Source organism: Balaenoptera acutorostrata, chromosome 2 (assembly GCF_949987535.1).
Source record: "Balaenoptera acutorostrata chromosome 2, mBalAcu1.1, whole genome shotgun sequence".
Taxonomy (NCBI): domain Eukaryota; kingdom Metazoa; phylum Chordata; class Mammalia; order Artiodactyla; family Balaenopteridae; genus Balaenoptera; species Balaenoptera acutorostrata.
The window spans coordinates 32200721-32215758 of record NC_080065.1 but is presented as its reverse complement, the minus strand read 5'-3'; the positions used below and the strand labels follow the sequence as shown (position 1 = coordinate 32215758).

Here is a 15038-nt window from a genome sequence, read left to right as displayed (position 1 = left end):
CCTAATCTATCCCTATCAGTATTATTTGGCCTGATATCTCACATAGGAGGATCCATCAGGCCAGACATACCTAGGGGCTCTCTAAACTGAAGAGAATGGTACGAAGGCAAGGCATCATTCTTCGTGTTAGAATTGGGACTACAGCCCTAATATCCTGACAGCTCATAGCAATGCCCAGAAAATCTGGGCTCTTCCCTCAGTCCCATATTCTCTCCACAGCTGCCAGATCAGTTTGGTTTTAAAAAAAAAAAAAAAAAAAAAACCTTTGTTCTTACAGAATATGTCCATGAGAGTATCTCCCTTTCCTTATAGTATAGAAACTCATTGAGTGAAATTTAGCTGCCATTTACAAAGAGTATATTTTTGAGCACCCTCTCTTTGGCTGCTGGGCAAAGCAATTGTCCGTCAACAAACCAGGTGGATAAAATCACTGCCCTGAGGGTTTTTATATTCTGAGAATGACTAGCAACCTCTTCTGCCCTAGAGTAAACAGAGGGAAGGCCCTGGTAGCTTGTGGCCGAGACAGAATTGATTTGTTCTTGTGTTCAGGGTCATTGACTCTCATGAGAGCTGCCATTTACCAAGTGCCTCCAGTGGGACACGTGCACTAAGTATATTATTTCTAAACCTCACCATAGCCACGTGAAGTATTCTTATTCCCGTTTTATAGAGGAGAAGACTGCAGGAATTGCCCAGGACCTCAGAGCTAGTCAGTTTCGCACTGGTCTTCTTCCTATGTCATCCATTCCATGTCACCTAAACAACCAGCCATCTTCAAAGTGCCACCCTTTCCTCATCCAGCCCTACCATTCCTTTCTTGCTCAGGGCTTGGAGGACCATGCTGGCCGGAAAGAGAGCTGCATTTTCTAAAACTCACACCCACCCTTTGGGCTATGACCAACTCCTACCCCTGCTTTTTTTTTTTTTTTTTTTTTTCTGGACACTTTATCAAAGCCTTTGCTTTTCTTATATTCATTCAGTCCTGGGTTTCTATTTAGTTATGATGATAGATATATTCTGGGAAATTTTGATGCCTTGGAGTACAAATTTGGAATTTTGGGGAGTAACGCAGCTGCAAAATGTAGTGGGAATTGAAATACACAAAATCTTAATTTTCGGTCTCATTTACAGGTTTACAATCACCTCATTTTAGAATATCAAGATAGGTTACATGCATTGCTCATGTAAATAACCAGATTTTATTTAGAGAACTATAAAGGTAAAATGTAAAGGGGGAGAACATATTTTAAATGAGTTGGATTTTTTTCTATTTTCAATTTTTGAAAAAAGTTTTTAGAAAACTTTTTTTTGTTTTCTGAAATTCCATCCCCTTTAGGGTAAATTTATAGCTATAAAAATGACACCTTGGAAACCTTTCTATTATAACCCTAATCACAGAAGATTAGTGGGAATTATTATTCTTCCTAGCCATTTGGTACAACGAAATAGATCACAGCTCTTCCTTTCAGAAAAAATGACATTTTTCAACCGGGTATGTTGTCTATCTCACAGTCATAACCACTTTCATATCTGGGATATCTTAAGTTGAAAATGTCCACAAAGTGCACAGCCTGGCTTAGGGGGAGAAAAGATAGAGGGTCTGCATCTAATTCTGTCTCTTGGCTGATCTTTTTCTCCTGTAGAAATTTCTTTACACTGAAGAAAAAGCCCGGTTGACTTGGGAACTGTATGAGCCTTCTGAAACTTTTGGTGAATTTGGGGGGTGGGCTTAGGACTACTTTTCTGTGCATTTTCTCTTACTTTTCCTGCTTCTGAGAAAAAGAACCTCTACTCCAGTGCTGGAGCTTCCTGCCAAGGGACGCTGCTTTCTCTGCGGCCAGCTCTATGGAAAACCCAGAACCCAGCCTGGAGGGGACAACCCAGGGCACGGGCAAACGACACATATTCAGTTCGTTTGAACTTTGCTGCTGTTATTGTGATGGTGACTGTGATTTAGGAGCGAAGACTTCAAGGGGGACAGATCAGCTGGCTGCAGGGAAGGTTTCCGGCTTCTCAGCACAAGCAGATCATCGGACTAACAAGTTACCTGTAGAGTGTCTGCAGTTCACTGAGGACACCACAGTCAGAGCTGCTGTAGACACAGTCCAAGTGACCAATTTTATAACCCAAACCAGGTAGGCATTACATAATTTTCAGTGGCAAAGAAGGGGCAGGGAGGAAAGAGAGGAAAAAGACCGCGTGGTGGAGCTTAGTGATACGAAGCAAGAAACCAAAAGAATATTTTTTTCAGCAGGCAAAATATTTTCCTGTTTAGAGAACCAGTGTCTCCCGCTTAACCACAAATAACAAAGAATTAAATTAAATAAGATTAAAAGGCCAGGTGACTAAAGAGCAGGGGCAAGGAAATCAGAGTCAGGAATTCAGGCTCTTATCTTTGAGAAAGGAGAGAGGCAAAGAGAAGAAGTTGAAAATGCCAGGGTTTGTTTGATGAAATAAAAAGAGATTTCTGTAAGCATCCCACAGAAACACCCCTTTTGTGCAATGCCAAGGAAGCCTATTGAAGGTTACCAGCTTTGCAGCCTCCTAGGACCTGGAGGAATACTCCCGAGAGTCAAGGGCACGGTATAATAGTGCTCTGTTTGCTTACTTTGTCAGGTGTAAGACAACTTCGCTAAGCCGCACTCTGATAGGGCCTGGGGCCAGCACCCTTTGAGCAAGACAAGGGAATCCTTCTCTGGCACAAGGTTTTCTCAACCTTCCTGCTCTCAGAGGGTCCCTGAGATGTCCGCAGCAGGAGTGTAAAAGTTTTCACCATCCTTGGCAAATTCCCGAAGTAGAGCTGGGCTACCTAAAGGCTGCCCTGTCACTGGGGGATCCCAGGGGAGGGTGAGGACGTTGGAAAGGGATTGAAGGGCTGGCTAGAGCGATGGTCCCATCAGCATCTCCAATGCAGCACCCCTGCACTGCTCCGCCATCGTCAGGGCGGGTATCCAAGGCTGGTTTTCCCTCTCGCCAGGACGGGCGGCGCTCCTTTAGCTCACCAGCCTCTGTCCGCGTGCCCTTGCCTGCTCGAGGAGCATCCTCGGGGCCAGATGCAGATGCGAGATGGCAAACCCAAGTGGGGTGGGAACCCTGAATGAACCTTGCCTTCGGGGAGCTTTGCTCCTGTCCGCAGATTGACCGCGTGCTCTGAGCCGCGCTCACTGGCGACGGAAGCTTCCCAAAGCGGGCGGGTCTCCGCCACAGGCCCCGGAGCGCTCTCAGGGATGGTGCCAGGTGAGTTGGCGGATTTACTGTGAGCCTCCTCCCAGACTTACGCCCTGTAGGTTCGTCTCTCCAGCCTCAAAGACTGAAGGGCGTGATGAGGGGCTGAGCAGCTGTAGTCACGAGTGACAGACAGAAGCAGCTGAGCGGCTGAGGGGCGGCACCTATGCAAATTCAGCAAGGGTGGCATTGGGCAGAGTCTTAATCATTCACCCTAATCATTCACCTGAGTCGGTCTCTCCCAGATCTGAGCCACAAGGGAACCCTCCCAAGGGGAAGCCCGGCAGTTAGTTTGACCTGGGGAAGCAGCCAGAAGGGGAGGAGTTGGCCCTGTGGCTGATTAAGTTCAAAGCAAGCAAAAAGAAAACCAAAAAATGATTGTAGCTTCAAACACTCCTAATGAGCCTGTGAATCCCTCCAACGATTTGCTACTCTGTAGCAAAGCTCATGGGTAGAACCGGCCTTACTCTCTTCCTTTCCCACTTGTGACATTTTATTTCCCATCATGGCTGAAGTTCTTGACAAATTAATCGATCTTGAATTAAAAAAAAAAAATGTTGAGGTCAGAGGAAAGTGGTTCCCAGGAACTTACACACCCGGCCCCTGAGACCCATTCCCTGGGGGAGGTCTTAACAGGCCTCCAGTTAGTCTGTTTGCACACACGCTGGAGAGTCCTGCCAGGGTCTGTGGGCCGCTGCCCAGGCTCCCAGGCAGGAGGTCCACGTCTCCCTCCCGCAGAGCAGTGCTCGTGGCAAGGCTGGGAGACGGAGGGTCGTCTCAGCAGAAACCGCCTTCTCAAGGAGTTGAGCCTCACCAGCTACGGCTCTGTTCTGCTTTGCTCTCTGGGGTCCCAGCCTTCCCCCCGCCCTACATTGACTTTCCTTCTAAGCCCCTGGCAGAGAGTATTCCTCTCTCCCATTCAAGACTCCACCTTCAGGCACAATAGGCCAAGCCCCAATCAGCTTCACATTTCAGGGTATGATTTTGAAAGAACTTCCAAGTAAGGCAGTCATTGGCAACTTCCTCAGAGGAACAGAGGACTTCTCTTCTTTCAAATGCCATTGTGATGGCTTCCTTTGGTGGCCAGAGGCATGAACAGTCAGAACACATTGGAGATTTCTACTCTAATGAGCAAAATCTGGTTCCTTTTCTTTGCTGTTTTTCTCTCAGGGATCCAGGGAATTACTAAAAATATCACACAACCCTGCCGTGTCTCCTTCAGAAAACTTGGAGCTATTCTCCCAGCAGTGTGACAGTTTACTGTGCCCTGAGCATCTTCTTATGCTGGTGGAGGAGATGGAAGAGAAATCTAGGCCTTTCACATCACCCCTTCCATGCCCAGCCTCATGGGAGCATTACAATCCCCAGTGCTGCGACATCCAAAAAGAGAACAGTTGGCCTAGGCAGTTTGAAGGCGATTATCCTGAAGTGGTGGCTTAAATGTCATACAGCCATTTCTTCCCTAAGCATTTACTGAGTAACTACTATGTACCAGGTTCTAGAGCTACAAAGTGCGTGGCACTACTCTCTCTCTCTCTGCAAAGCCTGGGGAGTTAAGAGTCTAGAGCAAGACCCTCACGGCCAGTGAGGCTTCTATGCTCATGGCAGGTGTCCCTTGGCCTCAGCTGGCCCGCACTGCGGGGGGACCGCTCCCCTTGCTGGCTTCTCCTGGTGGGAGGAAGAGATAAGGTATGAGGAACAAGGGTGTGAGGAGGTGCTCCTCCCCAGGGAAACCAGTCTTTGGAGGATTCCTTCAAGGGTCTCAGTTGGCCTTAGACATCCCCAAATGTGCTTCTCGTATATGAGTCCCCCTTGTCTATGTGTGTCCAGTTTCTGAGCAGGCAGACAGCGTGTGAATGAGAACCTTTAAGAAAGTAGGACTATTCCTTCATTCCCTTTGTATTTTCCTCCATTGAATTTCCTCTCTTCACTTCCTGTCCTTTTATCCTGCCACACTCTTGTCACCTCCCAGGAAGCGTATAGGCTCCTCACTGCCTGCAGGATTGAGCTCAGACTCCTCAGCGTGGCTTTCTGTGGAGCGTGGGCTCAGTATGGGACCGTTGAATGTGGTTTCAGAACAAGCCATTCTCTTGGTCTTTTTCAGTGCCTTTGTTTCACAGGAGTTAATGGACTGCCTTTTCTGGAAACTTGAGTATTAGTATTTTCCTTCCAAATCAACATTGACTTTTCACTTAGAACCTGTTAAAGACTAAGGTCCTCTCCCTCACCCCCAGCCAAACCCAATAGACACACATGAGCAAGCCTTCCCCTGACCCCAGGCTCTGACCCTTGAAACCTGCAGAGACAAAGTGTGCCCTCATGTTTTTAGCAAGAGATTGTCTTGCCTGCCCTATCCCCAAACTGAACAATGATTAACAACCCTCCGTACTTTAATATGCAAATAAATGATTAACAGTGGGTTGTGCCTTTTCCCAGGTTGTAAAAAGATGACTGGGTAGAATCCCAATGCTCTCCTTGTCAGGAGAGGAAATGTAGAGGACAATGTCATCTCAGGCCACTGGCCTCTAAGACACATAACAAAGATGCGGCAGGCTCCAGCCGGGAGTGGGAGCGGGGTGACAGACGGCAGGAAGGCCACAGGTGAGAGACTTCCAGCTCTCTTTGTCAGGTTTGAGTCTTTCCTTTTGGTTTTTCTCTTCTGGGATTGGAAATGGCCAGAAGGCATGGAGTATGATGAGGGTATCAATGGCTGCACAAAGATCTTAGGGAGAGGTTCTTGTTTTAAGAAGAGATGAGCGCGGAGCTGGCATGTGAACATAAAAACCAACATGAAGGCCCCCCTTTAGACCCCGGGTGTTCCAGGGAGAGAGTGTGGGCCTGGCATGGGAGCGAAGATCAAAAGGGCAGCATGAGGACACAGCGGCTTGGTCACATGACATATCAGTCCCGAGGGTGTGGGAAGGGAGAGCAAAAGATGGCGAAGACACGGATGCATTGCACTGATGGGGAGTCCGGATCTCACTGGGAGGCAGAGAGAGGCCAGGCAGTGAACTGTGAAGACCCAGTGGAGGCCGCACCAGAGGATCAAGAGAAATTTGGTGATTTGGGCTGAGGTTTTTGTTTCCTGTTTGTTGGTTTTTAACAGACTTCATTTGTTTAGAGCAATCTTAGGTTTACAGAAAAATTGCACAGAAAATATAGTGAATTCCCATTTCCCACCTCTCCCCTACGCACAGATTCCCCTATTATTAACATCTTGCATTAGTGTGGTACAGTTATTACAATTACCAGCATGGATACGTGAGTGTTAACTAAAGTCCATAGTTTACATTAGGGTTCATTCTTTGTGTTGTGCAGGTCCATGGTTTTGACAAATGCATAAGGTCGTGTATCCACAATTACAGTGTCATAAAGAATAGTTTCACTGCCCTAAAAATCCCCTGTGCTTCACCCATTCATCCCTTTCTCCTTTCTCCCAAACCCCTGGCAACCAATGACCTTTTTTACTATCTCTATAGTTTTGCCTTTTCCACAGAGAATTTCCCCATATAGTTGGAATCCTACAGGATGTAGGGTTTTCACACTGGCTTCTTTCACCTAGCAATATGCTTTTTAAAGTTCCTGCATGTATTTTCACAGCTTGATAGCTCATTTCTTTTTAGCGCTAAGTAATCTCTCATTGTATGGATGTGCAACAGGATTTTTATCCATTTGGGCAGACTTTTCAGTAAGATAAAAAAGCAGAAACAATGGAAAGGGTGGATGCAGAGAAAGCGGCAAGGTCCACAGGACATGATAGAAGGAAGAAGGAGGAAGGTTTGGAGAAGTGGGAAAATAAACATGAGCGCAGAGGCCTGAACCGGCCTAAGGCAGGTTCTTGAGACTAGTGCTCGGTGGGAGAAGCTTGCTTCTCACTGACCCTTCCCCAGGCCTTTCCTGCTCTTACAGACAGAAACTTCATGAGGGCAGGAACCATGTCAGTCTCGTCCCGAGAGCCCAGTGTGATGCAGGTATCCAATAAATATTTGTTGAACCCATTAAACCTTCCAAGACCTTTCCTAAAGAGCAAGTTTGCCCAGACACCAGAAGATCTGAAGCTTCTGAGGCTGGCCGGTCATCTCAGGCAGGTCTTCACCGCTCGCTCGGCTGAGCCCTTTTCTGTGGTGGGGCAAAGCTTGCCTGGGACATTCCCCTCCTCAACCAAGCATGCGTCTCTCTTGCCACCATCTGCCCCTGCAGATGTTCTGTGGACAGAAGCAGAGGCAAGCTGTAGGGAGACAGGAAAACCAAGGGAGATTCAAGCTAACCTAACATCCCAGGTAAAAAGGCACTCTCACCAAAGGACCGGAATCCAGCTCTCCAAGCACTCACTTTTCAACCCAATCACAAGGCAGCAGAATTAGCCCAAACAACTGCTCTGGAGACAGGAAGACCAAATGGGTGATTCAGGTGCTAGGAAACAGCTGTGAGAGGAAGACGAGCCATGCACTCCAGATGTTCACATTTGGGAGGAGAGAAGGTCTGTGCCACAAAGCAGCAGCCCAAGCATGGGAGCTGTGGGAGCCCAGCCAAGGGAGTGCAGCTAACAGTCTGGGTGAAAGGGGATAGCCCTCCAGGGGAGCTGGAAAATCAGCTCAGAAACTGCAGGATCAATAGCCATTCACCAGTCAGAATTCACCACGTGGGTAGTGTTCCCGGGGCAAAAGAGTTTACCAACCAGACCTTTGTCTTGTGCAAGGTCACTGCTTAAAATCAGGTCCTCTCCCAGGGTGTGATACTGGCATTCCTTGGTACCCATAGCACTTTCTCTTCCTGTGAAGAAAGGGGTGAATGAGCCTGGGAAGACGATGAGGGTATTTTGCTTGGGATCTGTCCATACACTACTCATGTTTGTGCCCATATGACTTACACAGTCAGCACCAGGGTGGAGAACGCTTGAGAATTTCTTGTTTTTTAAATGTTTGAGAAACAGCAGTTTATTTTATTTATTTATTTATTTATTTGGCCACGCCTCACGGCACGTGGGATCTTAGTTCCCTCACCAGGGATCAAACCCGTGCCCCCTGCAGTGGAAGCGTGCAGTCGTAACCCCTGGACCACCAGGGAATTCCCGAGAATTTCTTATCTGAGGGAAAGAACATGGGCTGCTTGGCCTGAAGCCTGTTTTGAACAGGGGGGCTCATCCAGAGACATACATATGGCTCCCCATCTCTACTGGGGGAGTTGAGGGTGATGGTGAATAGTTAATCAGAGGCAGAGGGTCGAGATGCAAGGAGAAGGAGATGCCTTCCCACCTTGAAGCCCCCTAAATGGCAATCCCCGAAGAAGGGGGACACACCCACGGGGAGGATGGCCCAGTGTTGATTCTGTGTGTTCTCAAGTCATCAGCATCCGTGCTCTTTCGCCCATGGGGCAGCAGAAGTGGCCCCAACACCTCCAGGTAGCCAGAAACACAGCAAGCAGGGGAGAGCCAAGGTTCACTCAGCGTTGGGACAGCCGGCCTCTCCTAACACACCAGCATCTGGCCCCATCTGCTGAGCCTGGCCAGTCCCTGGGGCATTTCTTGCACATATGGGCCCCCAGAGAATGACCACTAAGTTCTCTGTATCCAAACATTTCTATGAGAAAGATAGTTCCCGCGTCTCACCACAATCTGTTTTCTCAGGGCATCTGCTATTGGGTGCTCACCAGCACAGAATTTTTATTTTACTTTCTTGCTTACATGCGTTTGCCTTCATCAGGGGGACTGCTTGTGGAAATTCAGGGCAAAGTCTGACATTTGGTAACAGTGGAGAGAAAATGAAGAGGCAGTGCTAGGCTCAGTCCTACTCTGTCCTGGGACTAGGACTCTCTCATAATCCAAAGCCTTCCCCTCTCTCTTCCTCCCACTCACAATTTTTCCCCCCAGCTTTCCAGAACACTCTTTAGACTTAACCTCCTTCTATCTTAGTCTATGCCCTTTCTTCCCACTCACCCTGTATTTCTCAACCACCCACATTGGAGCACATTTAAATAGCCACCCATAACAAAGGTAAAGTCTCAGCAAGGGGTCCAGGCTCCCCAGGAAACTGGGAGTTGGGAGAGAGGAGGGCACAGAGCTGAGAATGGCCAGAGGTCCTTCACAAGGGCCCTTGAATGTCTGGGAACATAACGGGATAGACACTTATGACAGAGTACAGAGCCATGCCCTTATTATTTATAATATTAAACTGTGGGTCATTCATTTATTCATTTCTCAACAAATTATTCATTCTCTCAACAAATGTTGATTGAGCACCAGTTGTGTAACAGGAAGTATACATGAAAGCCAGTCCTTGTCCCCAAGAAGCTTATGGGTGACCCTGGCACATGGACCAGAAATGGCGATAACAAGTATCAAGAAGTCGGTGGTCCTGAGAGACCCAAGGGCAGTGGGTGTGCAGGAGAAGGTCTGGGACCCAACTGGGTTGATCTGGGAAGAATTTGCAAGGACTTAATGCCTGAACCGAGACTTGAAGGTAAAGTTGGGAGGAGTAGGGCACCGGATGATGTGTTCCTGACAGAAGGGGCCCAGTGCAAGAGCAGAGGCACCCAGAGAGCAGGTGGTAATGGGGAAACTAGGGCGTAAAGTGGACGGAACCCTGAGATGGGTGAGACCTGAGGCCGGAAGGCAGAGGCAGCTAAGGATGGAGTTGGAGGCCAGCAAGGATGCTGAGACTACGGAAAATTACAGAAGGACTGTGGATGGGAGAGACGTGCAATCAGATTCCCATTTACAGAAGGAAAGTCCTGGCTGAAATGTGGAGATAAGTTTGGAAGGAATGAGACCAGAGGCACGGAGAACACGTAGCAGGCTGTTGCAATAACATCATCTGGAAACGATGTTCTTCGGAAGTCTCTATGTCCACACCTGTCTACCTCAGGCTTCCTGTCAGGGGAAAGCAAGCTGGCGAAACAGGTTTTCGGGAAAATAGCTCACTCGTTAATTGCAATGTTTTGGTGCTGTCAGTGACTATAATGCTTTGTTTTACAGTCATGTAAAATCAGCATCATGCAAATATTTCCTCCTGATAAAAGCTAGCCTCCAGAACTGTGAGGCTATAAATAAATTTCTGTTGTGTAAGCCACTCGGTTTGTGGTACTTTGGTGTGGCAGCCCTGGCAAACCAACACAGGTGGGCAGTATAATGATCCTATGTTACATGTGGAAACTGAGGCACAGAGAGAGTAAGTGTTTCCCCAGTGCAACACGGCTAAGAAGTGGTGGGCAGCTTGTTCCAGAATCTGCCTTCTTAATTACAGTATTTAAAAATAATTCTGTCTTGGTCTTAAACAGTTGAATGCTCTTCCTTTGAAATGAAGCTTAATTTCGGCGTAGTCCTATAGTAAAGAGAAAGAAGTAAATGAACTCCTTGGCGGTCCATGACCCTTCCTAGTGAGGCCATAGTCCAGCCCATGTCATTCTGCCATCCTGTGCTAGAACAAGTGTCTGGATAATTGTGTCTCTGCATCTAATCCAAGAGGAAACGTCCTCCCAAAAGAGGCTGTGAATATATGCCAGGCAGCTGGGTCCCTGAGCCTGGCAGTGGGCAAATACCTCCTTCTAACGTAGGTAAGAAGACAGATTCTGGAGCATGCTACCTGCCATTTGTGAGCTGTGTGGCATTAGGGAAGCATTTAACCTCTCTGTGCCTCAGTTTCCACATGTAACATGGGATAATTCTGTTGCCCACCTGTACTAGTTTGCTAGGCCTGCCATAATGAAGTACCACTAACTGAGAGGCTTAAACAACAGAAATGTATTGTCTCACAGTTCTGGAGCCTAGTAACCCGAGATCAAGGTGTTGGCAAGGTTGATTCCTTTTGAGGGTTATGTGGAAGACTCTACTCCATGCCTGTCACCTAGTTTCTGGTGGTTTGCTGGCAATCTTTGGTGTTTCTTTTGCTTGTAGATGCATCACTCCGATATCTGCCTTCATCTTCACATGATGTCGTCTCCAAATGAGTGTCTACATCCAAATGTCCCATTTTTATAAGGACACCAGTCATATTGGATTAGAGTCTGCCTGATGACCTCATTTTTTACTTGATTACCTCTGTAATGAACCTATCTCTAAATACGGTCACTTTCTGAGGTACTGGGGGATTAGGACTTCAACATATGAATTTGGGGGGGGAGACAATTTAACCCATCACCCCACCTAAATAGAATTTTCAATGAAAATTAAATGAATTAATGCCTGTAAAACAGTGCCTGACACTTAGAAGCTCTCAGTAATGCTAGATTATGCTAGGTATAAATAAAAAACTCCCAGGTTAGTGAATGGCAGGGTTATAATTCAGCCGGTTTGCACCAGTATGGCCTTACCAATTATTTACGACTTGTGTCATTTTTTTTGGTCAGGGCTTACACCATACCAAGTGAGTATTTTGGATAATACTCTTGGCTAACAGGTGCAAGATGAGAATGTGTAGATCTAATGAGGTCTGTGCTTTTGTTTCCCTGTTCTCCAAGCTGTGTATGCTGCAAAATGCAAGTAGCCCGGAGGGGAAAAAAGCAACTCTCATTTCTTTTAGCAAGGAACCAAAGAAGGCCCTGTCTTCCTGATGAACCCACAAAAGGAAACTTCCCACTGTCGATGTCTCAGCCCTGGGGGCTGGGATGGGGCCAGCACCTTGGGCCTTGGAGATGAAGCTTACCGAAGGATGTCATAAATGGGCTGAGCCCAGGCTGCCTGGGGGAGCCGCTGACGTGAATAAAAGTGTTTGCTCGCCTCAGTTCACATTAGAATGAGCCCTTTAAAAAATAAATAAGGTGTGTTGATCTTTTGTGTGGATGGCTAAACAAATCTGGTGGCCCCAAATGAATTCCAGGTAAAGAAGAATAAGAGGAAATATCAGAAGGCAAGCTGCTGAAATCAGCAAGAGCTGGGTCTGGAGGACCCAGTGGCCCCTCTGTAGAGCTTTCTGGGCATCGCAAGGTTCTTCTTCTTAGCAAGCCCCCTGACCCCTCTTGGCAGCTGCCGTGTGACTGCAGTGGCAGGGGATTAAGGAGACAGCGTGGGCCCGGGAGAGGGGGTAGCTGACCCAGGCCAAAGTCAAACTGAGCTGCTGAAGAAAAAAGATTGGGGATATACAGTTTCAGTGGAGGGAAATACCAGAAAGGTTGTCGTCCACAGGGAGGTTTTGAGGGGGTAGACTCCCTGACCTCCAAGGCCAAGGCAAGGCCGCTCTCTCCCTCTTGCCCCTCAAATTCCTGTCTGTTTTCAATAGGTAAATAGGAAGGCTTCTGCACTCCAGTAGGAAAACCCTAGACTGGGAGGTGGGACGTCTGTTGATTCTGCTGCCCGCAGGCTGTGTGACCTTGGACAAGTGGTTTAACCTTTCTGGGCTCAGTGCCCTCATCTATTATTTGAGGGGCTTGGAGTCATGATAGTCATAGACTCTTCAGGTTAAAAGGGATCTTAGGAATCCAGTCTGATCCATCTGGTAGATAAGGAGCCTAAGGCTGAGAAGTTAAGTGAATGGCTCACAGTCATTGAATTAATGAGGGGACAGGAACCTAGGACTCAGGTGTCCTGACTCCTACCTGGGACCCATTCTGTTAACGACAGCGATCCCTCCTCTGTTTATAGTGTCAGAGTGTTTACATTTACGCCTCAGAACAACCTTCTGAGGTAGATATTCTTATACCCATTTTATAAGTAAGGAAACTGGCTTGCCCAAGATCCCCAGCTACTGAGTAGAAGAGCCAGGACTTTGCTAGTTTGGTGCACTTCCTGCTGCAACCAGCTGCCTCCAGTTACCCGCAGAAAATCCCAGCCACAGGCCACCTTGGGTGCCCTGGCACCAACCTCAGCAAGGGCAGGGACCTGATTCTTGAGAGCATATGGGTCCATCACAGGAGTCGGGACAGGCAAGCAAGAATACTTATTCTCAACAGCAGCAGAAAAGTAATATCCATCTTCCCAGTGTGACCTAGTTTGCAATAGATAGATGAGATTTTAAGAAGATGTTCCATATGTGACAGTAGAAATAAACTGTTTCATCAGAAGTGGAGCAAAATGAGTTAGCCAGGTCCACCCTAGGGTAGCAGAGTGGCAGCTGCCTCTCTGCTTCAGTGAGGTTTTTATACTGACTCTCTCGCCCTCACCCTGTCATCCCTGACCTAAAGGGCCAGAGGCACTGGAACACAGGTGTCCCAAGTAGTGCCAGCACCTCTCAGCGTCTCAGGGGAGAGCCGCTCCCTCTGGGTAAACTGAGGCCTCAGTTGAGACGTCAGTGCCTCCTCTGGGTGGAGAAGAGACACCCTCTGAGCTCACTAAGTTCTCTAAGGTCTCTCCAGGGTGAGTCTAGATGAAGTTTAGTCTTGATGCTCGGCAGCACCGTCCAGCATTACAGCAAGTCTTGGGCATCAGATCAGCATCACATCACGCTGGAGGAGAGCCCCAAGGTGGGGTTATTTGTACCCATCAGAGCAACACTACCCAGTACACCTATAATGTACTAATATGCTTGGGAAAACTTTCCTCTTGCTCCCCGTATTCTGAACAGAAACAGATGCTGCAAAATATAATCCCGACTCCCCGACTCCCCAACCCAGCCTCTCAGAAGGGTCAACAGGACACCTGGTCAAAGACACCTGGTCAAAGTGGAAACAACTGTTCTCATCCCTTGAGAAGGCTCCACCTCTAGTTCTTGGCAGTGTGTACGTGTAAACAGAATTTCTGCCTTCTACCGGTGTGACTGCCCCCACTGGGAGTTCCAGAATTAATTATTAACAGCCAAAGATATTCACAGTGAGCAGGGACTTGTGCATTTTCTAGAAGCACGTTTCCATGAGGACTTTGCCCCGATCGGATTCCTCCTCAGGGCCCAGGACAGAGAGACAGAAAAACATTGGGCCTGTCATTTTAGTTAGAATAGACCCAAGCCTAAAACCTCAGGGAACTCACTTGGAAGATTTTTCTAGGAAAGTAGACTCTTTGATTTGACATCTCAACCAAACAGGTGTTTTGGGAGAATAAAATCACACTACCTTATAAGGAACTGGGGTAGTCTGGCCTGACTTGGGGAGTATCTAAAGAGAACTTATTCATTGTTCAAGATAACTCTAAATAATGGTAAGCTCTCAGATTTATTGGCTACTATACTCACCATGAAATTAACATATCCCGGAATTTTGGTTGGAAGGGATGTGGGAACTCATTTTGTCTTTTCTCAGTATATGGATGAAGTGTCTGACATGAAAGGAAGTTCCAAGTCTAGAGAGCAAGAGTAATGACTTGTAGGCCAGTTTGCTTCCTGCCCAAGGAGACCTGAAAGCCTAGGGTGCTTTATAATGACTTACATAACAGTTGTTTCTCTAAAGACATTCAAGCAGTCCCCTGAATTTTTTTATGCAAAACAAAACTTTCCTTTATTGATATAATAACAGAAGTGCACCTTGGCCTAACTCATACCAAAATATCATCATTCTGAACTCATAATAACACCTATGTTTGCTGAGCATTTACTATATGTGTAGCACTGTGCTAAACTGAGCCTACAGTCAGGTGACTTACCTCACAGGTGCCTTACGGATACTTGTATTATTTGGAAAACTGAATAAATACATGCAAAGTGCTTAGAACTCCACCACCCCATCTCACCTACAGCCTCAGGGCATCCCTGCTTTGGTCATGTAGAACCACGCCCTGTGAGGAATGGAAGGAGGTCATGTGCAGGCAGGGCTGAACTTACAGGTAGACCCCTATCGCTGGGGGTTTCTGTGGTGCAACGGCCCCCATGCCCACGTCTAATTCATTCTAGTCTACCAGGTTCTACTTTTTTTTTTCATCTGAAAGTTTAAGGGAGCCTCACGTAAAGGCAAAT

At 47.3% G+C, this 15038-nt stretch overlaps 1 protein-coding gene across 2 annotated transcripts in view; it reads left to right on the top strand.

The window, feature by feature from the left end:
- Nucleotides 1-15038, top strand: part of PRLR (prolactin receptor) — a 183838-nt gene that overhangs the window by 38101 nt on the left and 130699 nt on the right. Inside the window, exon 1 of one of the 2 annotated variants that reach the window (XM_007192218.2) lies at nt 5707-5826. The exons of the other annotated variant lie outside the window; for it this stretch is intronic. The gene's annotated coding sequence lies outside the window, so the exon portion shown is untranslated. Of the gene's footprint in view, nt 1-5706; nt 5827-15038 lie in introns of those variants that run through there. 2 annotated transcript variants of the gene reach the window in all.